The 26,057-nt window shown below is 49.9% G+C and overlaps 1 long non-coding RNA gene across 1 annotated transcript; it reads right to left on the bottom strand.

Annotated features, from left to right (window-relative positions):
• Positions 1 to 20,790: 20,790 nt before the first annotated feature.
• On the bottom strand, positions 20,791 to 24,483 carry LOC109498564. The gene is made up of 2 exons (XR_002155388.3): positions 23,815 to 24,483; positions 20,791 to 21,056 (listed from the first exon to the last, which is right to left on the bottom strand). It is a non-coding gene; the product is annotated as an uncharacterized LOC109498564 (long non-coding RNA).
• Between the last annotated feature and the right edge of the window lie 1,574 nt (positions 24,484 to 26,057).

The raw sequence follows: 26,057 nt of genomic DNA, 5'->3' as shown, positions 1-26,057 counted from the left end.
CAAAGTCGGATGCTTAACCGACTGAGCCACCCAGGTGCCCCTTACTTTGCTCATTTGGTACACGGAGAATGTAACCACATGGGTGGGAATCAAATGAGGAAACGTATGGAAAAGAGGACGTGTAAAATGGAACACAGTAAGGAATTGCATTCATCATCACTGGCCTTAATTAGTATAGTCACCCCTCGACTCAGGAACCTTGAATGAGCTCCCGGCTGTCCGACCCATCAAGCTTTGCGGGGCTCACAAGGCTCTTCTAGTCCGGCCCTGGCTGGTCCACCCCCTTCCTCTCTAACCCACCTCCTCCACTCTAAGCAGGCTGGTCTTCTCTTGCACCACACACCTTGGCTTCGGTGTCAACCCCATGGCTCCACCTGGTGTGAACCCACCCACTTGCCTGGGTAACTCTGGGCAACTTATGTACTTTCTGTGAAACTCAGTTTGTTCACCTCCTAAATGGGAACCGTTGCTTCGCAAGGTCATTGTAAGTATTACATGAAGAGAATGGATGGAAAGAGGCCAAGAGAACAATGCTTGGCCGACAGTCCCTGCTTGGGCCTCCATCGAACACCCATTTCTGTGCTGTCCCCAGGGCATCACCTTCCAGAGGGTGATCGGAAAGGAAGATATTTCCCCCTTCGGAGCACTTGGGCCCACCAGAGGCACTTCTGTCGTATTGCCTAGGAAAAAAGTAGGATCGGCCTTCTGCGTCCAATGACTTAAAGACCTTCCAGAGCGGAAGAGGAAGGGAAAATGGTTGAGGCTTTGGGTCAGTGGGGAAGTGGGTGCCTCAGCCATGCTGAGGATGGGTTCTGGGTCACGGTGTGGCTTGGGATTGGCCTGAGTCAAGGGACAAGGGAAAGGATGGCCATGAGCAGGCTCTGTGATGGCATGGGTTGGGACCCGGACCGGAGGTCCCGCGAGACTGTGTTCCAGGGAAAGCCCACCCAGGTAGACACCCCTCTGCTCTTGGCTCCACACCCGTAGGATGTGCCCCGAGGATGTCACTTCCAGGCTTCACTTTACTGTGTGAGCTGGATCTTTGTCCCCTTCTGCCCTTTGAAGACGCTGCTGGCAACGTTCTGGTCAAATCCAGCCTGCAGACCCATCTGGCATGGCCACACAGTGCATGGTGTTTTTATAAATGGCCGCAGACTCTTTGACTCTCCTCCCACCTGGGGGGGGGGGGAGGGGGGTCTCTGTATCCTGTCCCTTGCATCTGGGTAGGCCTGTGGCTTCTTCGACCAGTCAAGTATGGTGGAGGTGACGCTGTGGGACTAGAAGCCAGATCCCTCCTGCCTGGTTCTCCCGCAGTGCCCGCTCTCTAGATCCTTTGTCTTGGAACCAGCCACATGATGTGAGAAGCCCAGGCCACATGGAGAGGCCATGTGTGGGCGCACCAGTGGACAATCCCAGCTGAGCCCAGCCTCTGAATCATCCCAGCCCAAGCACCAGATATGTGAGCGGAGAAACCTCCAGATGATTCTAGCCTAGCCATGTGAGTCTTCCCAGCTGAAGCCCGGACACCGTGGAGCAGGGTCAAGCTATCCCCACCGTGCCCTGTTCAGACTTCTGACACCGAGAATCCAGGGACATAATAAAATGGTTGCTCGACGTCACTACATTTGGAGTGGTTTGTTACGTGGAAATATTAACTAGAAAATAGGGCTTTAAAATTTTTTGATTCTGTGGCCAACATTTAAAATTAGGAGATTTCCAATACAAATTGGGATTTCTGGCTTTTAATGAGAGATCAGAAACTCTGGCTACGCTAGGACCCCTGTTTGGCAAAAACGGGTCAGAGCTCCTCTTTTCTGAGGGAATGTGGAGGCCCTATCTGCCTAGGCCCCCATCTGGCCATGTTTGTTTGTTCGGGTACCTGCCTGGTCCCTGTGGGCATATGGGTGTGCTGACCCTGTTCCAGAAGCATCCAACTGCTTCACAGGACGCCCAAGGTCCCAGCCCCTTCTCTCCTCCCATGATGCCCTGGATACCCTTGACCTCTGCGGGTGCCCCCCTTTGTCCCTGGGGCTACACAGACCCACCAAACTAGGCAGGGTTCTACCCTTTTCTCTGCTCAGAAAACCACTTGCGTGAAATAAAAACCAGGCAGGAGCTGGGGGTGGTGATGGCTATGTCTGGAGCTTGCTTGGCCTGTAAACAATTTCCTGGTGATAATCTTTCCAATTATCCCTCCAAGCTGGAGCTGCTGTGTGAAATCAGGCCGGGTGCCCTCAGCTTATCCTGTCCATCTTGGAGTCATTAAGATCTGGCTTTGTATTTCAGGGTAAGCTGTCCAGAGCCACCAAGGCCAGGATTTCCAGGATCCTTGACGCAGACACAGAGAATCACAGTATTACAGAAATTTTCAAACAAACACAGGGAAGATTATAGAATCTTACACACAGCAAGACTCTTAAAAAAAAAATCAGTCTCTCCTAGCACTAAGCATAGATGAGCCAGGTACAAATTCCAGTAAACATAACCTTATTTTTCCTTGCATAAACTTAACTATATCAACTTTCATTCATACAGCTAGCAGACAATTAATTAGTTAATTCATTCAACAAATGTTTGTCAAGAGCCTCTATGTACCAAGTACTTTCTTTTTCTTTTCTTTTCTCTTCTTTCTTTTCTTTTTTCTTTTTTCTTTTCTTTACTTTTCTTTTCCTTTCTTTTCTTTTCTTTCCTTTCTTTTCTCTTCTTTCTTTTCTTTTCCTGGGCAGTAGGAACATAACCATGACATGTCAGATAAAAATCTCTGCCACTGTGGAGGTTAATTGGAGGTTAATTTGCATTCTAGTGGAAGAGACAGATGAACAACAGGTTAGCAAATAAATATATGATGAAATGTCAAGGGTGGTGATAAGTGCTCTGAAGAAAAATCAGGAGTAAGAGATAGGTGGTAATGGAAAAGGAGTGTCATTATATACAGAGTGGTCAGAGGACACGTCCTAGCAAGGCAGCCTTTATGCAGAGACATAGACGACATGAAGGAGTGAGGCCCATGAAGACCTAGGGAAGCAAGGTCCATCTGGGTGAGGGAATGGGAAGTGCAAAGGCCCTGAGGCCAGGCTGGAGTGTGCCTTGCCTGTCATGGGAGAAACAGCAGGAAAACCTAGATGGCTGGGCAGAAGTGAGTGAGAGGAGAAGGAATAGAGACTGAGGTTGAAATCTCAGTCAGTTTAATGTTCTTCACGGCTGGGTTATGTCTAAAACCTGGGGGGCTTATCGAATCCCAGCATAGGAAGGAGCCTCTGGTCCTACAGCCACGTTCTCCACTCCTGCTGTGCCTTCCTCCTTCTGATTTTCATCCAGGACTCGGATTTTGATATTTCACCTCCGCCACCTTCAGGGGTCTGTTTCACTTCAAGTCTCTGACCTGTGGGGGACCCTGTCTGGGTAGGCACCTCCTGAAGAATTTTCCTGTACTGTGGTTAGGACGCAGCCAAGTCCTGTCCTTTTTTTCTCTTTTAAATGTTTATTTATTTTTGAGAGAAAGAGAGAGAGAGAGAGAGCAAAGCAGAGAGGGGGTGGGGGGACAGAAGATCTGAAGCAGGCTCTGCGTGGACAAGCAGAGAGCCTGAGGTGGGGCTCAAACCCATGAACTGTGAAATTGTGACCTGAGCCGAAGTCAGAGAAGACGGACGCTCAATAGACTGAGCCACCAGGCGTCCCACTCCTGTCTTTTTTTTGGCCCTGATATGTCTTTGAAGGGATGCGGGGTGCAGGAGGAGAGTGGAAGCAGGGCTCAATCCAGTTTTGGTGAGGTCTAACCCTTATACCATTTGGGGTAACCCTTCTTAAGAAAAAGAAAAGAAAATTATGAATATACACTTAGGTATGTATGTCAATATTTATTTAAAATGAGAGAAGAAAATGGAAATATATCACATATTTTTAAAAGCCAATAAATACCACAAGCAATTCAAAATCCAGAAAAATAACATGCTATTTTTTTTTAATTTTTTTTTTCAATGTTTATTTATTTTTTTGGGACAGAGAGAGACAGAGCATGAACGGGGGAGGGGCAGAGAGAGAGGGAGACACAGAATCGGAAACAGACTCCAGGCTCTGAGCCATCAGCCCAGAGCCTGACGCGGGGCTCGAACTCACGGACCGCGAGATCGTGACCTGGTTGAAGTCGGACGCTTAACCGACTGCGCCACCCAGGCGCCCCAACATGCTATTTTTATTAACTGCCTGACACCCCCATAAAACTTTTCCCCCACACTTTTGGTTCCAGATTTTACAGCAGAAGCCATGGAGGTGAGAAGGCAGTAAAACAATACATTTAAGGTGCTGAAAAAAAAAAAAAGAACTGTCACCTCAGAGTTCTATACCCAGCAAAAATATCCTTCAGGAATGAAGGTGAAAAAAAGACATTCTCAGGTGAAAACAACAACAACAACTAAGAGAATTCATAGCCATCAAGTCTGCTTTAAGAGAATTGCTAGAGGAAGTCCTTCAAATAGAAGGGAATTTAGAAGACCAGGAAGAAAGAGCAAGATAAATGGTAATAATGGGTCATCAGTGGTAAATATTTAGGTAAAAACAACGAACTACTTTTTTCTCCTGAGTTCTTTAACATATAGGGACACATAACAGTGAATATTTGCCTAATCATTGTTAGAAAGTTCAATGTACATAGATGTTATATATAAGACCACTGCAACATAAAGGAAGGAGGGTAAACAGACATATAAATGGTAAGGTGTCTATATTTCACTCAACGTGGTAAAATACTGACTCTAAATAGATGGTGACAAGCTAAAGTATGTATGTGGCCATCAATAGAGCAGCCACTAAAAAATACCCATACAAAGAAGTAATAAAAACACAATAGATAAGATTAAGATTAATAAATAATTAATAAAGAATAAATAAAAAAACAATAGATAAGTTAAAATGGAATACCGAACACATGTTCAAATAACCCCCAAGAAAAATAGTCAGAAAAGGAAGAAATGGAATAAAAAATAGAGGAAACAAATAGAAAAGAAATAATAAAATGGTATCTGTAAATCCAAACGAATAAGGATATTAAGTGTAAATGGTCTAAACATACCACTCAAAAATCAGAGATGGGCAAAATAGATTTAAAAACTCAAACGTGACCCAACCATACGACATCTGTAAGTAACTCACTTCGAATATGGTGACACAGGCAGATTAAACTTGACAGGATGAAAAATGGCATACCATGCCAACAATAATCACAAGAAAGCTGGAACGACTATATTAATACCAAAGTGAACTTCAGAGCAAAGCAAATCACTGGGGATAAAGAAAAACATTAAATAATGATCAATGGGTCTATTCACTAAGAAGACAAAACAAACCCAAAGTGTGTACGTACTTAAAAAAAAAAAAAAACAAAGACCAAAACTTTATAATACAAGAAGTGAAAACTGACCACTGAAAGGTGGAATAGACACATTCATAATTATTGTTGAAGACTTCAATACTCCTCTCTCAGTAATCAATAGAAATCACAGACAAAATTAGCAAGGAGAACTGAACAACACCATCAAACAACTGCATTGAATTGAAATTTACACAATACTCTACCCAACAACCGTGTAATACGCATTCTTTTCTTTTCTTCTTTAATGTTTATTTTTGAAAGAGAGAGAGACACAGCATGAGTGGGGGAGGGGCAGAGAGAGAGGGAGACACAGAATCTGAAGCAGGCTCCAGGCTCTGAGCCATCAGCACAGGTCCAACGTGGGGCTTGAACCCCTGAGCAGTGTGATCATGACCTGAGACACGGTTTTTTCAAGTGCACATGTAACATTCACTGAAATACACATCATTCTGTACGAGGAAACAGGACAAAGAGTATAATAGTGCAGGGGAAAATCCTCTGGTTAATATTCTAAGATGTAATAGCATTCATAGTCTTTGGATCTTGGAAACAAATCCAGAGAATCTTAGAAGTATAAACCCAGATTCTTTGGAAGTGTAGTTTCATTGGCTAGTTGTTGAGTCCTAGAAGTATATAACAAAAAATATAAGCATCTTGAATATTTTAAAAGCTTAGAATCTTAGAATAACTGCTTAATAAATGTGTAGACTCTTGGGTGGATAGACTGTTAGATACCTCAAGGGTATCTAATCCATCGGTCTTAAAATTGATGTCCCAGAAGATGGTACTATTTCAAAAAGCCTGAAAGCAATTCTACTAATAAATGCAGTTTACTAAAGACATAAAAATCTTTCACCATTTGGATGTTGCAGAAGAAAAATGAAAAAAGTCCCCTACGGTGAAAGAGCTGAAAAGCTGATATAGTCCAAGGTCATTATCTTATGAATGGTGAAATTTGTGAAATAATGCAAGCAATTGCATTACTGTGGGAGAGTGCAGTATTGGTCCCAATTCTTTTTTTTTTTAACGTTTATTTATTTTTGAGACAGAGAGAGACAGAGCATGAACAGGGGAGGGGCAGAGAGAGAGGGAGACACAGAATCTGAAACGGGCTCCAGGCTCCGAGCTGTCAGCACAGAGCCCGACCTGGGGCTCGAACTCACAGACTGTGAGATCATGACCCGAGCCGAAGTCGGACGCTTAACCGACCAAGCCACCCAGGCGCCCCAAGGTCCCAATTCTTTACCTCTCCCTGTATCTATGTCCTTTGCAGTTCCTCCCACAAAAGAAGAAACGCTACCCTCAACCAGGTTTTGGTCAATAAAACGAGGCAGAAATGACAGCGTGCCTGGGCCTTATGAAAGCTCTCACGCTTCTATCTGCTGCCTTGTGTTTTTGCCATCACTGTGACGGTGCATCTGGGCTCCCACAGGAGGAAAGTGAGATATGGGGGGCAGTGCTGTCCCCGCTTAAGTGCCCTGGCCAAGCCCAGCCTTGAGCAAAGTTCCAGGATATTAACTGGAAGATTTTCCCCTGCACTACGATACTCTGTTCTGTTTCCTCATACAGAATAACGTCTATTTTAACAAATGCTCCGTGTGCACTTGAAAAGAATGAGTATTCCTGGGGGGGCGCACGATCCAGCCCAGCCAAAACGGACAGCTCCAGCCGACCCACAGATGCACGAGCTGCAGTAATAAATGTTTCAAGCCACGGAGCTCTGGGGTGGCTGTTACCCACCAACTGCTGACCGATACAAGGAAGAGACTTAATGGCAACCAAGAATTCTTCTTTCAGTCCTTTTCCTGTGGTGTCAGTGTTTCCGCAAGTGTGGATGGAGCATCGTGGGTGTACCCAAGGTACCCTGGCCAGGACTCAGGACTCTGCAAAGCATGAATCGCACACAGCAGAATGACAGAAGTGTTGTTTTACTTCTCATTTTTCATCAGTCCTCTAAGGAGAAAGTCTCAGTTGGGCAATAATACTCTTCAACACCTCTCCAGCGTTTGCTAATCTTTTTTTTTTTTTTAAACAAAGAAAGAACTCAGGCTCGAGTTTCTCAGGGAGGCAAGAGGCTCTAGCAAGAATTGAATGCTGTTGCTTAGTTTTTAGAGCGTTTACGTTTCTAGCATCTGCTCGTCATAGCAAAAGATAGATATCGCCTCCCTGACTTACATTTGTGATATGATTTTTGATTTTTAATTATATTTTAGTTCAGTAAGTACACTTAAAGATATTTATTTGTGTAAAGGGAAAAAAAGGAGGAAGCTAAAGAAAAATGTGGGGTCAACAGGAGTGCAGTTGTTGGTGGATCTGGCCCAAACCCTACCGTGGTGATACAGCGCCTTGGGATTGCTTCCCTCTGTGGCCAAGGGCACATCTAGGCAGTCCAGCTGGGCGCTCAACTTGGGGGGAGTGGGGAGTTAGCAACAGGCTGATTAGGGACCCTAAAACTGCCTCGGAGAAATTCAGACTCTGGGCTACCACTCTCAAAGAGAATGTGTTTCTCCTGCAGATACTTGGAGAGGCGTGGGCTTCAGTTTGAGTTTTTCCTGGGGCCGCAAGGGACCTTGGGGCCTATGGTTCTCCCCCAAAGAGAAGCTCCGGGGAAACCCAGTGTCGTGGCTCGACTTGTATCTCCACCCCACACCCTGCAAATTCCTGTGTTGAAGTCCTAATCCTTGGGTGACCCTGTCTGGAAATAGGATTGTCACAGATGTAGTCAGGTTAGGATGAGATCATGCTAGAATAGGGCAGGCCCTAATCCAGCATCCCTGATGTCCTTATGAAAAGGGGCCATTTAGACACAGACACGCACACCAGCGGAACACTCTGTGAAGACTGGAATTGGCTGCCACAAGCCAAGTAAATACCAGAATCTAGGAGAGAAGACTGGGACAGATCTTCCCCTGATGCCTTCAAAGGGAGCATGACCCCGCTCAGCATGTGAAGCAATGCATGTCCGTTGTTCTAAACCACCCAGTGTGTGGTATTTTGTTAGTTAGGAAGTTAACGTACCCAGAGTCCCCATAGTTCGGGAGCTGCAAGCTCAAAGCTTCTGGGACCAAGCAGATAACGTAGTGTGAAGTCAGCCGATGGGGACCGTGGAGAGCTACAGAGCACACCCCCCCTCTGAATGGGAGCCCACTCTGCAGCCCAGCCCACTGTTGCCATGTTGAAAGGTGGGCCCAGTAGATCCAGAACTTCCAGCGTTTCCAGAGAAGTCAGAAATCTGTACTGGCATTCGAAGTCTTAACTACTGTTAAATGTTGACAACTTTAAATATATTTAAAATTCTGTGTTCAAAACCAGTACTGTTGTCCCCCTGTTTTCGGTGCTACCTTATAGCCTCGCATTAAAAACTCAAGTTGGAATGTGATCTAAATTAAAAATTACATTAAAATCTAAACTACAAATTTCCTGGGGCCGTGTGGGTGGCTCAATTGCTTAAGCATCCGACGTAGGCTCGGGTCATGATCTCGCGGTCCGTGGGTTCGAGCCCCGCCTCGGGCTCTGTGCTGACAGCTCAGGGACTGGAGCCTGTTTCGGATTCTGTGTCTCCCTCTCTCTCTGCCCCTCCCCTGTCCACACTCTGTCTCTCTCTCACTCAAAAATAAATAAACATTAAAACTTGTTTTTTTTTTTTTAATTTCGTGGAAAATTCTGGAAAGATGGCAGCAATACTAGATACATAGTTTTTGGATCTTCCCAAACTCCCCATAAAAAACAGAGCAGACAGATAGCAAACCAAAATCCATAGATAACATTTATAGCAAACCTAAGTCACTGAGTTCCCTTCAACTCCGAGTATAAGCACACTGTGGGGAAACCATGGCAGCCACAAAATCGGTGAGATATCCAGCCTGTGCTGGAGGAAGCAGAGGTAAGCAACCTGTGTCTGGCAGACCTAAGAGTAGGATAAGCCCCAAAGCCGACAGTTCTTGAAAATTGAGCACGATTGGGGCGCCTGGGTGGCGCAGTCGGTTAAGCGTCTGACTTCAGCCAGGTCACGATCTCGCGGTCTGGGAGTTCGAGCCCCGCGTCGGGCTCTGGGCTGATGGCTCGAGCCTGGAGCCTGTTTCCGATTCTGTGTCTCCCTCTCTCTCTGCCCCTCCCCCGTTCATGCTCTGTCTCTCTCTGTCCCAAAAATAAATAAACGTTGAAAAAAAAAAAAAAAGAAAATTGAGCGTGATGAAGATGGTCCGGAAGAAGGAGAAAGGCTCTGACTCAAGTGGGGGAGGAGAATAGAACCAGAACATCTCAGAAAGCAAGCCACCATATCTCTGGATGTTGTCTAAAAACAAAAAAAAAAAAAAAAAAGAGGAAGCTCTAACAATTTAGAAAAGCTCCTTTGAACAGTGTGTGCATTCTAAACGCCTCCCCCACTCCCGCCCCGCTTCTAAAACCTAATTTAACGTGGGGCGCCTGGGTGGCTCAGTCGGTTGGGCGTCCGACTTCAGTTCAGGTCACGATCTCACGGTCCGTGAGTTCGAGCCCCGCGTCGGGCTCTGGGCTGACGGCTCAGAGCCTGGAGCCTGCTTTGGATTCTGTGTCTCCCTCTCTCTCTGCCCCTCCCCCGTTCATGCTCTGTCTCTCTCTGTCCCAAAAATAAATAAACGTTAAAAAAATTTAAAAAAAAAATAAAACCTAATTTAACGTAAAAACGAACTTTGGGAAAAGGATCAAGGTCAAACCCCAAACTAAGTTATTAAAAAATATATGGACGATAATATCCCTCCAGATCCTGAAAGCCTTCCAGAGAAACATGTTCATAAAGTAGACTAGAACTGCGATGTGCTGTTTCCAATTGAGTCAGAAGCCATTAGGAAAAACTCAGAAATTATATTTAGAAATAAAAAGAACGCTATTAAAAAAGTGAAGCATAAACTAGAAGGACAGAGTGAATCAACACAATAAGTAATACTAGAAGAGAAAGGGAAAGTAAAAATGGAGAAAGTTCTCAAACGATCAAAAAGAAATGGAGACATTAAAAAGACTCAAGAGAAAGTGACTGATATTGATAAGCCAAGAAGATACATCATATGGATAACAGGAGCTCCTAAAAGAGAAAATCAAAGGAAGAAGACCAAACAGAATAAACACTAAAAACCACAACTCAAGAAAGCTTTCTTGGGGCCCCCGGGTGGCTCAATCTGTTAAGCATCCAACTCTTAATTTTGGCTCAGGTCAGGATCTCACTGTCCGTGAGTTCGAGCCCTGCACTGGGCTCTGTGTTGACGGTGCTGAGCCTGCTTGGGATTCTGCCTCCCTCTCTCTCTGTCCCTCCCCTGCTTGCTCTCAATCTCTCTCAAAATAAATAAAAATAAACTTGTTTTTAAAAAAGAAAGCTTTCTTGAGGCAGAAAGCAACTTTGAAATTATGTATTGAAAGAGAACCCCACACACCTGACGGTATTGACCTAAATTGACCAAGACATATTCCAGTAAAATCACTTGACAGAAAAATAAAGGGTATCTAGGCAAATAGAGCCCTTACACAAACAAAGAACATTGGATTTCATCAGATTTTTTCTTTTTTTGAAAGCACTGCTTTATGGTAGCAGGAAACAGGGCAACATTTAGGATCCTGGAGGCAAGAAAATGATGACCAAAGTTTTTGTATCCATCAAAACCAGTTTCCAGAATACAAAGGGCACAGAGTGTTCTCATCATGCAAGTACTCTGGCAACATTGTTTCCATGAACCTCTCCTGAAGGACAGAATTCTCCGGTAAGAAAAAAACATACACATACATTGGAAAGAAGTTAAACAGTTCTGAGTTGACTTGAAAGTCCCAGTAGAATCTCCGTGTTATTCTTTTTTTTTTTTTAATTTTTTTTTTAACGTTTATTTATTTTGGGGACAGAGAGAGACAGAGCATGAACGGGGGAGGGGCAGAGAGAGAGGGAGACACAGAATCGGAAGCAGGCTCCAGGCTCCGAGCCGTCAGCCCAGAGCCTGACGCGGGGCTCGAACTCACGGACCGCGAGATCGTGACCTGAGCTGAAGTCGGACGCTTAACCGACTGAGCCACCCAGGGGCCCCTCTCCGTGTTATTCTACATACATGTGCATCCACTAGCAAGGCCACGACCAGCCCACTAACAATGAACATCCTTAGCATCCAGACCCTGGTCTTGAGGTATCATTTCCTGTTAAAAGGAATCAGGACTCCTTGAAGAAACAGCTGTGTTGGGCCTGAGGGTAAGAAAAGTCTGGAGTATTTTGTCATACTACACAGAAATGTTACTAGATATAAAGACTAGTGGAGAAATGTCCAAAGGACTCAAGAGCCAACTTAAAGAGTTTCTTACTGGCCGAAGATGAGACAATTTGAGTGTCACTTAGGATAAAAATTCAATGGATTAGACACCATAAACCGTACTTAAATCTATAAGTCAAGCATACGCCATAAGTGCAAAGGGCCTGTGGCAGGAACATATTCGGTGCGTTTCAAATAATCTTCATAAATTTCTCAGAACCACCCAGCAGCCCTCACTGGATGTTGTATCTCGAGTCCCGGTGACTCATTTGGTTCCAATTTTGATGATTTGTAGCACCTGATGCTGGAGCAGGGGCTACTCTGGAGTTGTTGACACCTTGTAAATCTGTCCCTTTTAAGCGGCACCATGTGCATATGCTCCGGCACAGTTATTGTTTCACTTTTGGTTTTAATTAGAGAAAGCCCCCTGGGGGATCAACTACCCGCTAGCAAAGGCAGTTAGTCAAACATCTTCCTGCAGAGAGCTCATAACGGAGCCTGTGCTCCAGTTTCTGGGACAGGCTGGTCCACCGGGGTCGCCTGGGAAACAGAGGGCTGCAGAGGGGGCAAGGGCAGCCGATGACCTCCATCGAACAGGGGTGACTGCCGGTCCTTCCTTCTAGGATGGGGTAGCAGTTCTGTCGGAAGGGGTATTGGAATCGCTCGCCCCCTTTCGTGGGGAAACTAAGACGAGACCGTCTTAGAAGTCCGACAGGTAAACGCCGTTAGAATCATTCGGGAAGCTTTTGTTGAACACCCGCTCAGGGCCAGGGGCTGTGCACACAGCAGTGCTAAAGGAGTAGACAGGCTGTGGTCGCCATTCTTAAGGAACTTCCAGACATTTTCTCTCACCCGGGGGCTGAGGCTCCAGCGGTGAACAAGGCAGACACGGTTCCTGCCCTCAAGAAGCTCACAGGCTAGTGGGAAACTCCTCGAACCAGTAAATAGGCAAATCAAAGAATCGTAGACCCATAGGGGCTGAGAAGGGGACAGAGGACAACCAAGTATATAACAAGTGGGCCGGGGTTATTGTTTTGGGGAAGGTACCACGTAAACAGACCTGGAAGGTGAGAAGTCGCTGGCCCCATGCAGAGGGACCCAGGGAAGTCGTCCAGGTGAGTGGAAAAGCACATTCAAGAGATAACTGGGTGTGTTTGAGGGAGAGAAGGCAGGCCAGTGTGGCGGGAGGTCAGGCTGAGGAGGAAGCAGGAGTGGAGGCGTTGTTTTGCTGGACCTGAAGCCGGGGCACATCATGGTCTGGTGTATGATTTGCAGAGATGATTCTGGCCGCGCTGAGGAAGAGTGCGTTGGCGAGGGAGTACGGAGTGGAAAGAGCGAGGAGGTCAGGATGCTGCGGGGACCAGCCAGGGAAGGTGGTACCCTGACCCAGGCGTTAGCAGTGCAGGTGGAGAGAAGAGGAGATTGGGAGCCGTGTTCTGGAGGCAGCCCTGGCAGGACGTGCCGAAGGATTGCAGGCGGGGCCGGACGGGGAGAGAGAGGTCAAGGGTGCCTCCAAGGGCTGTAGCCTGCGGTCTTTTGAGACGCGGAAGGTGGAGAAGCAACAGGTTTGGAAGCAAAGATCCAGACTTCCACTGTGGTTGTGTTAACGCTGAGATGCTGTGCATCAGCCCGGTGGAGATACCGAGCGGCTGAATCAGGTGGGGATTCGGAGGGCAAGTCTGGGAAAGGGAAATGGATTTAGGAGTCCTCAGCATGCAGGGGGTATCCACCCGGGGGGGTCGCAGCTTTGGGTGCACAGGGGAAGCACGTGTGGAGGTTTACAAAGCTGCAGGTGCCCAGGATATCGTGCGGACCAGTCAGTTCAGTCTCTGGGGGAATGGGACCCACGCATCAGCATTTTTTTTTTTTAATTTTTTTTTCAACGTTTATTTATTTTTGGGACAGAGAGAGACAGAGCATGAACGGGGGAGGGGCAGAGAGAGAGGGAGACACAGAATCGGAAACAGGCTCCAGGCTCTGAGCCATCATCAGCACAGAGCCCCACGCAGGGCTCGAACTCACGGACCGCGAGATCGTGACCTGGCTGAAGGCGGACGCTTAACCGACTGCGCCACCCAGGCGCCCCACGCATCAGCATTTTAAGGCTTCCCCGGAGATTCTAACACGCGGCCAAGGCTGAGAGCCAGGGCCCTGCACACCAGCTGAGACGGTGGGTGGTTCTCCAGACGTGGTCCCAGGACCAGCGGCTTCACATCACCTGAAACGTTCAGGTTTCATCGCAGACTGTGGAGTCGCGGGCAGCGGCGTGGGGAGACCGGCCATCTGCGCGTCAGCAGGCTCTTTGGGTGACGCTGAGGCGCCCAAGGCTTTGAGAACCTCGGGGACAGAGATAGACGGGGAGGGGAGACAGAGGAGAAGAGCAGAGGTGGGAGACCCGAGTTGGTCCGCCTGCCCGTGGGGGAGGAGCCCCCAGGATCAGATGGAGGAGGGAGAGGTCAACCGGTCAAATTCAGCAGCCCAAATGCTGAGGGGGATTCGAATAGTTATAAGGTCAGGAAAACAAGCGCAGGGTCTGGCAGTGAGGGGATCGGGGTGGTGCGGCGAGGCTGTTTCAGCTGGATCGAAGGGGTCACGGGGAGGATGCGGGGTCACGGGGAGGATGATGCATTGCCAAAGTCCTGGGACCCGGGCTGCGCTTAGTAATTTCTTTTCTCTCCCGCTTTGAAAAGCCTGTAGTTACGCAAATGCAAAGTATTACCGATCGCTTCCAAAACTGATTTCTCTTACTAGGTCATGAGTAATTAGGAAGGCAGATTATTCTCGGACCTGCGGTGGCCTTCAGAGAGCTCCCAGCAAGTCGAGTTTTCACACAAGTTCTCTTCTGCTGTGAAGTAGAAAAGGAGACACGACGGGCTGATGACCCAGGAGTCCATTCTGCCCTCTTTCCCTTTGCACCCTCCCCCCAGGGAGGCCGAAGATCCGATGCCTAATCCCGGCATTCCCACTCTCCTCGCCTGTCGGAGTGGCTGTGTCTGCCCAGCGGGATGCGAGGGGGATCGGATGGGACAGTTCTCAGAAAGATACTGTTTCCTGATAAAAGCCACAGGCGTGTGAGCAGAGTCCGTAGACGGCATCTCGCCTTTCAGAGCTTTCTTCTGGCTTTGAACTTGAAGGTGGTGCTTGGAGCTCGGCAGTCATCTCGAGATCACGAGGCAGCAGGCTTTTGGACAAAAGGCAAATGGTTGATCAGCGGCGGAGTGGACGCGGTGGGAAGAGGAAGATGGGGAGGGAGAAGGAAGGAGAGACGGGGTGAGAGAGAGAACGCGGGAGCACATGGGTCCTTCGTCACGTGACCGTGCCGGTACACCAGCCCTGGCATTCCTCCTTTCAGGCTTCTTGCTTGGGAGATCATGTTTAAGCAGCTCTTCGTCGGGGTTTCTGCTGTTTGCAGCTGCAGAAGCATTCCTAACTGACCCAGGAAGGTATTCCTACTGACTTTTTGGCAGAGGAGAAAATGGAGGAGTGAGGAGACACAGCAGTGAGAGGTGGGGCTAGGGGGTTAGATCGGGTTCATGGGCTCACCCATCCATGCTTGTTCCTGGAATCACTATCTGCTGGACGCAAGGCCCGGGTCCACACAAATCTGTGTGCATAGGCCCAAGCGCTTGTCGAGGAGGCAACACTCCGGCTGAGATCTAAGCTGGGCTGGGCCAGGAGCAACTCAGGCAAAAGGGGCTGTGTGTTCCAAAGACCCAAAGGCCGCAAAGGACCGAGAGCTGGAGGGTTGACCTTGAGCACGGTGAGCCAGTGAGGAAAGGTCATGGGGTGAAGGCGGAGGGGTTGGCATTCCCTAGAAAGCATCTGCGCGCCATGGCAGTTACACTGTCGCTCCTATTTTCTCACGGCTTCCTGGACAAACACGGGGGGGAGCCCTCCGTGTGAGCACACGGGGAGTTTTGCTTCTTCTTTTAACGGTGGCCAAGCAAGAATTGCGTGCACCCTGCCTGCTTTCCTGGTCCAGTGCGCTTCACCATCGGAGGTTTCCCCGGGCCGCCTCAGACTTAAAGGTTTCGCTTCACAGCTGAAAAAACTTCGCGTGTGAAATAACTCGGCTTTTCTGGGGGTTCCTCTAGACCCGATTTGGGGCCACACTGATGCCCCAGGACAGGTCTGCCTAATTGTGGTTACCGCGGTGGGCCTCTTGAAGAAGTGGCCCTAAGAATGGTGGCACTTGGGGCGCCCTGGGGGGCGCAGTCGGTTAAGCGTCCGACTTCAGCCAGGTCACGATCTCGCGGTCCGGGAGTTCGAGCCCCGCGTCGGGCTCTGGGCTGATGGCTCGGAGCCTGGAGCCTGTTTCCGACTCTGTGTCTCCCTCTCTCTCTGCCCCTCCCCCGTTCATGCTCTGTCTCTCTCTGTCCCCAAAATAAATAAACGTTGAAAAAAAAAATTAAAAAAAAAAAAAAAAGAATGGTGGCACTTAGAGCCGAGGCTGACCCTGAAGGACCCGACAGTCGTAGGCGAGGGCCAGGAGACTTCAGCGTCAGCCCCTGCAGGGTCGGCAGTTTTGACAGAAGTCGTGGCTCCCCGGGGCAGCCTGCATCTGGAGGACGAGAGGGCTGGGAATAAAGATCCAGACATTTAGGCCCCTTTGGGGCCACCCTGAAGGGCAATTCTTTCTCCCGACTTCCTCGTCAGCTAGGCCAAGGCTGTATTGGGTCTGCTGCTCAGTCCTTCTTCCCTCCCTTCCGCAGATGTTGGTCCCTAACAAGCAGCGTCTCCACCGCAAACTCCTAGCATCTGCCCGCACAGATCCCGCCCCTGCCCCCCCCCCCCCCCCCCCCCCCCCCCGCCCCACAGCATCAATTCTGATTCCTGGAGGCCAGGTGTTGGCTCCTCCCGCTCTCTCCTTCCCAAAAGATCCAGGTCTCCTTATGCAAGCAGGACCCCGGGGGGCAGGAGCCCTGCAGACCCGGGGTGAGGGGAAGGGTGGCCTCAGTCAGGCCACAAAGGCATCGGCTGCACCTGACCCCCGGGCAAATGGCGCCCAACTTCCCTGGCATACACGTAGTCAGGGCACCCCCCCAGGGCCAAGATTGTCTAAGGCATCTTGCCATTTCCCAGTCGGAGTGATCAGTGGGCGTGGCTTCTACACCTCGTTATGCACTTTACTTCTTTGTTCTTTGTCCCCCAGCTGGGGAACTTCCTCTTTCTTTGGGAAGGAATATCTTACTCGTCTCTGTACCTGAGAACCAGCATGGAGAAGGTCCCAATAGATGCGGATGGAATGAAGGTCTGTGAGTCTGGCTTCCTCCCCCGGACTGTGAAATCCCTGAGGATGGGAATTCTGTCTTATTCTTCCTTGGTACCCCAAGGCCTGTGGGTGGCCATCGAAAGCCCTCGTTAATGATTGTTGTGTGGATGGGTGGATGGATGGTTGCATGCTGTGAAGACTGGCCACTCAAGGGCCAAGGTAGACTACAAATGCCCCATGAGGCACCACCAGGGTAGTGGTCAACTTCAGCTGGGTCTTGGGGACAGCTTCCAGCAGAGGAAGCTGTGAGTTCAATGAAGACAAGTGTGGGGACTGGGGGATGGGAGGGGTGGGGCCCTGGAAGGTACTCGTTGCAGAAGGGGCAGGGTGGGTGTGGAACCCAGCTGTCCTCTCTACCCTCTTAGCATTCATGACCTCTTTGGGAAACACCTTGCTGGTCTCCCTCTGAGGAACGGCCCCCACTCTAGGTCGAGGTGTGGTGAATCCCTTCCTGCCCTTAAGCCACAAGGGTAGGTGGGCACAGGACCCAAGCCTGCTACGTGGTTAGTTTGGGGATGGGCTCTTGGCCCATCAGGGTCGGTGAGCCTCTGCCTCGGGATATTCGCTAGAACTTACTGGGAAAGAGAACAGAATGTTATGATGCCTTCAGCTGCCATTACAAAACAAAGCAAAACAAACAACAAAGGCAACAACAAAACAGTTGGACAGGCTTAACCGATGAGAGAAAATGCATTACTTCATGTAACAGGGAGTTCATGGCTAGGGCACCTTCAGGGATGGTTACTTTGTTCAACAATACGATCAATGGTCTAGGTTCTGGTACCCTATTTGGCCACCGGAAGCACATCAAGGTTGTCCTCGTAGTCACAAGATGGTTGCCGCAGATCCAGACATCACACCCAGCCATGATAAGCACAAAGGTGGAAAAGGAACTGTTTCCCCCATTGTGGCTCTCGCATCTATTGTCCACATCAAGCTCACCGGTCCATGTTCTAGCCAATCACACGAGGGAAATGGCCTCAGCTGATGCATTCCCAATGGGGGCAACATCTCCCCCAAGGGGGTGGCCATTTCTTTGGTGGAGGTGATTGAAAACAATGGCAGACACTATGATGGTTTGTGGTCTTCTAAAGGGCCACAGTACATGAACATACAGTGACCGGCCCACGTGATAAGCAGAAGCTGTTAGGTTCTCTTGCACGACGTATGGTCCAGAGGTTTATTTCCTCCGGCCCCAGCGGAAGAGGCAGGTAAAGCATGGAGGAGGCTCCCCGTGGCAGACGATGCAGGAGTGAGAAGCAACGTACATGGAAGCGAGATCTTAAACCAGTGTTGGTTGAGTGGGAAAGACAAGAAACAATTCTAGTAATAGCATTTAGGTGAAATGAAAAACACACATGCAGAGCACAACATCGCATAATCTCTGAGGCCATGTGCATATTTAATAGCATTTGCCAGGTGTGTTAGAGGGGTTGCTGAGGTGCAGGGAGATGACAGCGGGAACAGGGCCTGAGAGGGACAGATAATAAAATAAGGGAGGGTCTCGCTCTGACCCGTGACAAAAGTGTGGCTGAAGGTAAGGTCTCGGATTAACCTAACCCCGCACCTGACTCCTCCCTGGGGGATGAAAGGAGGTGGACGTCGGTGGGAGGGCAGAGGGTGCAAGGAAGGTAGAGGAAGGTGAAACTTGACATTGGAAACCCTTCAGGACCTCTGTCCCAGGGGGATTCTGAGGCTGAGCGGGTTCGCTATGTTTTATAGACAATGGGGAGGGTTGGAAAGTTCTAAAGCTGGAGGAACATAGGCTCTGTGTTAGGCTTTTGGAAGGTCATTCTGAGCTGTGAACAGTTGACATCGGATGGCCTGTTTTAAAATGACCCTTGATCACGCCTGGGTGGCTCCGCGGGTTAAGCGTCCAACTCGGGCTCAGGTCGTGATGTCACGATTCGTGAGTTCGAGCCCCGCATCGGGCTCTGTGCTGACACCTCGGAGCCAGGAGCCTGCTTTGGAGTCTCTCTGTCTCCGTAGCTCTCTGCCCCTCCCGTGTCCACATTCCGTCTCTCTCTGCCTCTCAAAAATAAACACATGTTAAACAAACATTTTTTTTAACATTTTTTAATGTTAATTTTAATTTAATGTTTTAGTTTTAATTAATTTTAAATTAATTTAATTTTAATTAATTTTTAAAATTTTTTAATGGCTCTTGATGGAAGGCCCGGGTGAGTCGGTTAAGCATCCGGCTCTTGATCTTGGCTCAGGTCACGATCTCACGGTTCGGTCGGTGAGTTCGAGCCCCGAGTCGGGCTCTGTGCTGGTGGCTCGGGACCTGCTTGGGATTCTCTGTCTTCTCTCTCTGCCCCTCCTCCTCACTCACTTGCACGCACGCGCCCTCCCAAAATAAATAAGTAGTAAAAAGTAAACAAATAAAACGGCTCTTGATAGGGAAATAGCCAAGTAGAGGACTTTGGGTCCCTCGCCATTTCCTTCACGTGATTATCTCAAAGTCCGAAGAGCAAGTAAGTAGTCACTTATCAAGCAACTGTGGACGGGAATGAACACAGATGCTCCGTGCAGAGTGTATCTCTCGCACTTCCTGCCTGGTCCTCACGGCACCCGGGAGGTGGGTGCTGTGATCCCATCTCAGAGGGGTGGGAGAGGAGGCTTGGAGCCCACCCGCTTCACCAAGAGAGCAGGCAGACACTCACCTCACTCCCTTCCTATTTATTTTCTGTTTTCCAGTTTAATTTGGGGGCATGTTTTTTCTATTTAAAATTATTTGCTGGCAATAGAATACTGTACTCGGAGAGACAAAAATACCCAGAATCTCCTAATGAAGAACAGGGGACACTCCCTTAGGGAAAGAGGGAAGAAACATCTCAGGGTGGGCAGAGCAATGAGTGGGGGAAGGGCTGGGGTAGGGGGTGAGAAAGACCCTTTGGGGTGAGGCGGGGGGGGGGATTGGTTGCTTGTGCCATTCATGTATGTTAGAGGGTCCTAATGACTCCTCTCAGGGACCTCAGATTTCTCATCTGTAAGATGGGGACAGAAAGTGGAGGAGGGGGAGATTTGTTTCCAGCACGGTTTCTAGGATCTGCTCTGTTAGCACAAAATATAGATTCTCAGGTCCCAGCCCAGAGGTGCTGGGTTTTGAGGACCGGGACAGAGCCCAGGTCAGTCAGATGTGTGCTGGCAGCATTAAGCTGATGTTCTGGGGTTCTGGAAAGTGATGTATCTTTTTCTTCTTCTCCTTTTTTAATGTTTTATTTATTTTTGAGGGGGGGGGTGGAGGCAGAGAGAGGGGGACAGAGGATCCAAAGCAGGCTCTGAGCTCTGAGCTGACAGCAGAGGGCCGGGTGCGGGGCGTGAACTCACGAACCACGAGATCGTGACCCGAGGCGAAGTTGGACGCTCAACTGACTGAACCACACAGGCACCCTGATCCAGGCGTCTTTTATTTATTTTTTTTTCTTTTTTTCTTTTTTAACGTTTATTTATTTTTGAGACAGAGAGAGACAGAGCATGAACGGGGGAGGGTCAGAGAGAGAGGGAGACACAGAATCCGAAACAGGCTCCAGGCTCTGAGCCGTCAGCACAGAGCCCGACGTGGGGTTCGAACTCACGGACCGCGAGATCATGACCTCAGCCGAAGTCGGCCGCTTAACCGACTGAGCCACCCAGACGCCCCCAGGAGTCTTTTAAAAATAAATTTTAGGGGCGCCTGGGTGGCTCAGTCAGTTAAGCGTCCGACATCAGCCCGGGTCACTATCTCGCGGTCCGTGAGTTCGAGCCCCACATTGGGCTCTGGGCTGATGGCTCAGAGCCTGGAGCCTGCTTCCAATTCTGTGTCTCCCTCTCTCTCTGCGCCTCCCCCGTTCATGCTCTGTCTCTCTCTGTCTCAAAAATAAATAAACGGTAAAAAAATTTAAAAATAAAAATAAAAATAAATTTTATTCTCCCCTGCCGACGGCCCCCACTGTGATTACTTGGTTCCACACTATTTCCTTGACCTAAGAAGGCTTCCTCCATAGACGTTAACTTTTCTAAAATCGGGAGAAGTCTTACGATTCCGAACGGTAGCATTTCCTCCTTTTCCTCTGAAAAAAAAAAAAAAAAAATGCCGTCGATGGTGCATATCAGAGCTCACGCCGTCCCAGAATTAGGGAAACGCGGTGTAATGTTCTTTCCATCTGAGAGCCTGGGGAAAAACAAATCCCGAAGAAGACAACAAAATCACCCGTCATCTCATCCCCAGAAGGCTCTATTGCCAATGTTTTGTCACATTTCTTTCTAGTTTCTTGTTTTTGTTGTTTCGAGCCTCCCGTTTGCCACCAAGGAGCGATTTTTGAGCACCTGCTCGGTGTGCCCCACTTCGGGACTTAGAAGTAGAGTAAGAATTCTGGCCGCTCTGTGCTAGAACGGGATGGCTTCGTTCCACAGAACAGCCCTGCAAGACGGGAGACGGTATTTCTACTGAACAAAGGGGAGAGTAGAAGCTGAGGCGGTAAAGGACGTGCCCGAGTTGTCATGGTTAGTGAAGGGCTGAGCTACGATTTGAGCCCGGGCAGCTGGATGCGGTGCCGTCTCTCCGGGCGGAGGCCAGCCTGGCTCAAGGTGGGAGGGTTCGCACGCTGTGGGTCAGGACCGTGGGACAGAGTTGTCTCTTGGTGGGACCACGGGCCTCCTGGAGAGGCTGAGTCAGCAAAACTGTGGCTCTGCAGTTGGGACCTGGGTTCAAATCCAGGTGTGACTCTTACAGATCATTTAACCACTCTGAACCTTGGGTTCCTCATCTGTAAAATGGAGAGAAATGATACGTCCCCCACCCAGGGCTTTAGAAAGGATGAGGAATTACATATGCAAAGTGCCTGTCTTAGAAAGAATTTTCCATGTGGCGAAGCTGGACCTATGGGGGTATGGATCGAGGGTGTAGAGGAAATACTGCAAGTCTTTATGACAGGCCAATAGCAATATAAATATTCTAGTATTTTAGCCAAGGGATATATTTTGGGTAAATTCTAGGAGAATTCTTGGGGGCTTCTATTATGAACCAACTCGTCATCCTTTTTTGGTCAAGAAAAAAAAAAGCAGTTTGGTTCACAATAAGCAAAAACAGAAACAGTCTTCCAACTTGAGGTCTGGAGAAATAGTATATCCCCTTCTGGCTTGGAACTTCTCTTTCAGTTCAAGTTCAGCCCAGAACCTCTAGCCCTTCACCGCCAGGGCTGGGACACAGGTGTCCATGCTTTTTAGTGCTCCCAGGGGATGCTGACAAGTGGTCGGAGTGGAGCCGGGCCCTCCTGAGTCGATCACGCCTGGGCCCTGGGCCCCTACCCACCCTCCCGACGCCCACAGCCTAGCAGGCATGGGGTGGGGGGCAGCGGGGACAAGACAGCAGAGCTCGGGTTGAAGGCCAAGAGAGAGAGAAAGATAAGGTGAAACTGGGACGGAGGGGGGGACCGAGCTGTTACGGAGCATCTACAGAAGGCCAGCACCGGAAGGGGACCTGAAGATTGCAGGGGCTGGGGTCAGGATGCCCGCATTAGAATCCCAGCTCTTCCACATCTCTGCTGCTTGTTCCCAGGGGGAGATCTGCAACCTCTCAGCCTCTCTGTTCCCCGTCTGGAAGGCGGGTTGTTGTGCAGACTGATTGCCAGGGATACAGGTAGGGGCCTGGCTCGGTGCCCGTCGTACAGCAGGGTATGCGTGGCTAGCAACCGTTACTCTCGCTGGAGTTGTCATCATCGTCACCTTGACCCCTCATCCCAACACTGAGAAGTTGGTGCTATTGTTTCTGCCATTTTGCAGGTGAGGAACCTGAGGCCCAGAGAGGTTAAGTGGATTGCCCAAGGTCGCACAGCTGGAGGCCGGCAGAGCCGGTGTTGGAACACCAACCTGTCTGCTCCAGAGCTCGTGCCCTTTCCTTTTCTGGGCTGGACAAAACAGACAAAGCAGGAATGGAGACTTCCAGCTCATGAGTAGCACCCTGATCAGCCCTGGGGACACAAGACAACCTCTATCCTTTGCTTCTGACTCAGGCCACGCCAGCCAGCCAGGACCCCGAGGAGACAGGGCCGTGGATTGTATCCGACCCGGAGGGGTTTTGACAACCGGGCCTTGTTTGGGGTCAGTTATTTTGGAAAAGCAGAGGGGGGCACAGGAGAAATGGTCTCATTCCCAGGCATATGGGAGCCGGCTGTCAGCTAATATGGAAAATGATTAAGACAGCTTAATTTTTTTTATTTTTTATATATACTAATAATGAAGCGGGAGGAATTTGGAGGAGGAGGTCCACAAGGAGAGGGGAAAGTATTACAGATGTTGGAGTCACGCATGGGGGATGGCCCTGGCCCTGGTGGGACAGCAGCCCCTGCAGCCAAGAGGGGTGGGGGAGGGGAGGGTCCCCTGGCATCTGGCCTCAGCGACGTGGAGATGCCACATCCCCCACAGTCTGTCCAGGGGCAAGAGTGTGTATGGCCTGGGGTTTAGCGGTGGGCAGGGAAGCTGGGGGTCCTCTCTGGGCTGGTTTTAGTCCCCGCTTTCTGGCATGATACATGTGGGGCAGGAGGGCTAGGGAACAAGGGGAGCATCTGCTCAACAGATAGGGCGAAGCATGTGAGAGATGGGCTGAGGACATCAGTGGAGAACTTTGCCTGGGGCAGCAAAGACCCTAGGGCCCCGGGGCCGTCAGTGGATGCTGTGAAGCCCAGGAGGGCTCCCCGGAGCAGGTGGAAACAGGGCTGGCAGGATGGAGAGGCTGGGAGGGGTGAGGAGGACCAGCATTTATTGAACAGCTGCTTGGTGCCAAGCACAGAAGTAAAAATTAGATTCAGAGGCGTTCATTCAACAGCCATTCATTGAGCAGCTACTATAGGCCAGGCACTGTTCTGGGCTCTGGGGAGAGGGCAGGGAACAGCCAGAATCCCCGTCCTTATGGGGCTCACCTTAACATTTACCTGCTGTTACTGGCATCCCCACTTTACAGGCGCAGAAACCGAGGTGAAAGGACCCAGGGAGCCTGTAGAACCTGCACGCCCAACCGCGGAGAGGCCGGATGTGGACTCCCCCTCTTGGTGGAGGAGAGTGGCAGGGTTCTCGAAGAGCACGTGGGAAAAAGAAATACTCTTGTGGCCGTTTGGGGAAGATACGATGTGCCACAGAAAGCCACTCGCCAGACCGGGAAACAGAAGCGCCTTCCCTCTTCCCAGGGGATAACTGGTCTCTGATCGCACGCCTACAGCCTGTGGCCCAGAAGCCTGGCCCGCCCCTCCCATCCTCTGCCCCGGGACACCCATTTCTGCCGGGCCAGGCCAAGGATCTGCAAAGGGTAGCCGGTCCCTGCTTGGCTGGGGGCACTTCCAGCCGGGTTGGACTCCGTTTGCGGCTACACGCTTTCTTTCCGCTGGGATGGGTGGATGGGCGGGCAACCACATCTCCCTGGGGTCTCTGTCAGGGACAGGGCCCTGGGGTCTGATTGGCTGAGCCCCAATTATGAGCTCATCTCCAGTCTATTCAGCCACAGGGGAGGGGCCAGATTGTGAACTAAGCAGAGTTCCCGTGGGTGGAAGGCTCTCGGGAGAGGAGGTTGTGAGCTGGGAAAATACCCTCCCAATGCCTATTGATCTGCATTGGCTTCCGCGTTAGATTTTGTCCAGTGGCTTGTGGATTATTTCATTTCTCTTGCCCCCCCCCCAATCAGCAACGCCTCCAAAATATACCCTAAATCAATTCCCTTTACTCCTTCTCTCTTGCCCTTGGCCTCCTCCAGGCCACCATCATCTCCTGCCACGACCGCCCCAGCCCTTCCCTGTTCCCCGTTGCCGCTCCTGCTCATCTCTGCACAGCAGCCAGGGGGGATCTTTTCAAAATGCACACCAAGGTGGGTTTCTCCCCTGCTTATGGCCCCATTCACAGTGGCCTCTCCTAAAAGCTGGACTCCCGACAGGCCACTGCCCCCACGTTTCCCCTCTTCATTCATTCGGGCCACACCAGTGTCCCTTCTGTTCCTCCGATAAAGCCAAGCTTGGTCCTGCCTTGAGGCTTTTCCGCTCGCCATTGTCCGCCTGTGATGCCCTAACCCACTTTGCCATGTGGTCTCTAGGGTCTCGGTTCAAACACGCGGTATGCTCTAGATTAGGCTGGAGTGCTGTGACAAAAAGGCCCTGAAACGTGCGATGACTCAAGCACACTAAAAGTGTATTTCTCACTTACGTAGTGACTGTGGCCGCACGGTGGTGGCTCTGCTCCACGTGATGATGCTGGGATCCAGGTTCTTTCATCCTGAAGCCTTTTTGTCCCTTGCTTTCAGCCATGGGAAGAGACAAGAGAGCATGGGGGACGCCCAACCACAGCTGGAAGCCTAGGTTTGCAAGGCCACTTATCGCTTCCGCTCCTATCCCATTGGCAGGAACGGCCTGGTCGCAGGGCCACCGTGGGCAGCCACGTCCCAGCTCCAACCGTACAGACAACAGGGAACACGGACTTTACAATTGCCTACCTTGGCCGTGGTCACCTTCTCAGAGAGGCCCTGCCTCCCCAGCCGTCCCATCCCCAAATTGTCCCTTCCGTTGCTGTATATCTCATAATCCCTATTAGATTGTCTTCATAGTACATGTTATTTATCTGCCTGTTTATGATCTCCATCCCCTTCTAGAAGGTAAGCTCTGGGAGGGTAGAAACCTTGTTTAGCTAGCTAATGCCATACTCCTGGCGCCTCGATCAGTGTTTGGCCCAGAGTAGACATTGAATGAGGGCTTGTTGCATCAATGAAAGGACAAACAAATCGTTTCCACATTACCAGTGGGGGCGCAGAGGAGACCGGAGGCTTCGTGGACAGGAAATGCTTGGCCCGGGGGCTTCACATATGTAGGAGCCCTGCTCCTGCCCATTCCTTTCTATCTCCAATGTCAATCTTAAGGCTGCAGATTTCAGAGAGAGGCAAGGCTGCAGCCTGTGAGTTGGGAGACCTGAGTTTAAGGGTGGCTCTGTCCTGACTTCTGGGTGTGTCCCTTTTCCCTCCTGTGTGGGCCTTGGTTCCCCAGCCTGCAAGGCGGAGGTGGAGCAGGTTGGGCCAAGGAAACTTCCACATTCCTCATGGCTCCATAGTGGATGACCACCCCAGAGAACATCTGTACCTTCTCTTTCCAACTGCTGACCTTTGTGAGAAAGGTCTCCTCCCCTCCTTCCTCCCACTCTGAGG

Source organism: Felis catus, chromosome A3 (genome assembly GCF_018350175.1).
Source record: "Felis catus isolate Fca126 chromosome A3, F.catus_Fca126_mat1.0, whole genome shotgun sequence".
In the NCBI taxonomy this organism is placed as follows: Eukaryota; Metazoa; Chordata; class Mammalia; order Carnivora; family Felidae; genus Felis; species Felis catus.
The sequence above is the reverse complement of the archived record's forward strand: the minus strand, read 5'-3'. Positions and strand labels throughout refer to the sequence as shown.